The 2,537-nt window shown below is 49.5% G+C and overlaps 1 protein-coding gene across 1 annotated transcript in view; it reads left to right on the plus strand.

Moving 5' to 3' along the window:
* The first annotated feature begins 998 nt into the window (after window positions 1–998).
* Window positions 999–2,537, plus strand: part of LOC123767977 (breast cancer type 2 susceptibility protein) — a 78,176-nt gene continuing 76,637 nt past the window's right edge. The window contains exon 1 of the mRNA XM_045758216.2: window positions 999–1,061. The gene's annotated coding sequence lies outside the window, so the exon portion shown is untranslated. The remainder of the gene's footprint in view (window positions 1,062–2,537) is intronic.

Here is a 2,537-nt window from a genome sequence, read left to right on the forward strand (position 1 = left end):
AAATGTCCCAATAGCTGGCCAGCGCGGGATGGACCAAGAGGGCGAGGAGGCTGAAATCTTGAGCGAGGAACTGTAGACGAGGTGAAGAGTGGAGATGAAAGATCGGCGGCCCAACCACCGCGGGTGAGACTCCGAGCTGGTGCTGTGGTGCTGTGGTGCGGTGGTAAGGTGGAGTTCTCACGGCTGCTCGCTGATGTGTCCGGCAGGAGGCCGGGCTCCTCGTCGCTGTGTTCTTCACAGCATTACGTCGCTGTTCTTCTTCTTCCCCAGGCCCCTTGGCCGGTCTGTTGGTCTTGCGACGCGTTAACATGGTGAGGCTGTCGCTGGAGGTCCTGCAGGGAACCTTCGGTGGTGTAGGGGTGCTCCGTGGAGGTGTTCCCACCGAGACGTCCTCATCCGATGAGTCGGGTGACTCAGAAGCAGAGTCGGTGGATCTTGAGGGATGAGTTCTTGCTTGTTGAGGCTTCATGGGACCTGCAGCTGATGTAGAACGTTGAGAGGGTTCTCACACGAGAGGTGCAGCTGTGGCAGTTGTCCATGGAGGAGGCGTCTGGGTGGCTTGTGATAATATTGCAGGAGGAGCAGCAGGCGTTGCAGCTGTTGCAACCCGTCCTCGACTCAAGTCCATTACACCCAGCGGTCGACCCCACAGACACATTCATAAATCTTAATATGCTGTTCATTCAAAACGGGAATTTTCTCAAGTATAAATTAATATTATAATATATTAGCATATTGTGTATATATAGGCATAGGTTAGGTGAGGTGTTTAGGTTCTGTTGGCGATTATTTGTATTTGTAGTACGTGGGTGAAGCATTTATAGCGTTGTGGTTCGAACAAAATTCGTCAGTGAAGCACTTGTTCCGGATATGTTCGAACGTCAGCAGTTGTGAGTCGTGTGTAAGCCGCTTTTCATTCATAAACAGGGGGTTTGGCGGGTGCATGGAATCACTTTTGGATCTTTGTTTGGAGGACGGGCTGGCTGTTGACAGTAGATCCGTGAGCCCGGCAGCGTTCACAGTGACGTCAGGGACCGGATCTGGATCTTGAGAACTCGAGGGTAAGTGGTGTTGGTGTAAACTTCATCAGGAACGGTGAAAGCTGGAAGACCATTGGCTTTGTAGAGAATATTTAATATTCTTACATATTCCTGGGGGCTATTGCCAGCTATCATACTGGCAGCTGATGTTAACGCTTGAACGGTGCCGTACAGTGGTTGGTTGGAGTGGCTGGAGGTGCCGGCGGCTGGCTCCATGAGTGGCTGCTTGGTTGGGGCTATTAGCTGTACACAAGTTTTAAATAATAGGAATTTCTTTTTCAGTTTTATTAAACAATAGAAATTTTACACAAAATTTGAAAATATCTTGAGTTATTTTACAATTTATTTAAATATTTTGGTTTTGTTTTACTTATTTTATAAAACTGTAATATCAATATAGGTATAGAGCTAAGTACTAATTGTAATTAGGAAGCAATAAAATGCTTATTTTCAAAAACTTAGACGGTTAGGTTAGGTCATGGTTTTCTATTCAGCTTTTCAGGTAAACTCAAATATTCACAATATATTTGAGAGTACGGTTTAATACTACGTGTAAATAAGTACAATTCCGGACTGTCATACATAGTACATAATTGCACTTATGATCCTGTTACATTTACCTCCCAATTTTTAGAGGACGGGCTGGCGATTATGTGCTCTTGAGACTCTTTCATTCACCTCCAGACACTGTTGAACACCGGGGTGACGCTGCTCTTGGCCTCCAGACACTCTTGAACACCGGGGTGACGCTACTCTTGGCCTCCAGACACTGTTGAACACCGGGGTGACGTTACTCTTGGCCTCCAGACACTGTTGAACACCGGGGTGACGCTACTCTTGGCCTCCAGACATTGTTGAACACCGGGGTGACGCTACTCTTGGCCTCCAGACACTGTTGAACACCGGGGTGACGTTACTCTTGGCCTCCAGACACTGTTGAACACCGGGGTGACGTTACTCTTGGCCTCCAGACACTGTTGAACACCGGGGTGACGCTACTCTTGGACTCCAGACACTCTTGAACACCGGGGTGACGCTACTCTTGGCCTCCAGACATTGTTGAACACCGGGGTGACGCTACTCTTGGCCTCCAGACACTGTTGAACACCGGGGTGACGCTACTCTTGGCCTCCAGACACTGTTGAACATCGGGGTGACGCTACTCTTGGCCTCCAGACACTGTTGAACACCGGGGTGACGCTACTCTTGGCCTCCAGACACTGTTGAACATCGGGGTGACGCTACTCTTGGCCTCCAGGCACTGTTGAACACCGGGGTGACGTTACTCTTGGCCTCCAGACATTGTTGAACACCGGGGTGACGCTACTCTTGGCCTCCAGACACTGTTGAACACCGGGGTGACGCTACTCTTGGCCTCCAGACATTGTTGAACACCGGGGTGACGCTACTCTTGGCCTCCAGACATTGTTGAACACCGGGGTGACGCTACTCTTGGCCTCCAGACATTGTTGAACACCGGGGTGACGCTACTCTTGG

This window comes from Procambarus clarkii, chromosome 58, assembly GCF_040958095.1.
Source record: "Procambarus clarkii isolate CNS0578487 chromosome 58, FALCON_Pclarkii_2.0, whole genome shotgun sequence".
NCBI lineage: Eukaryota > Metazoa > Arthropoda > Malacostraca > Decapoda > Cambaridae > Procambarus > Procambarus clarkii.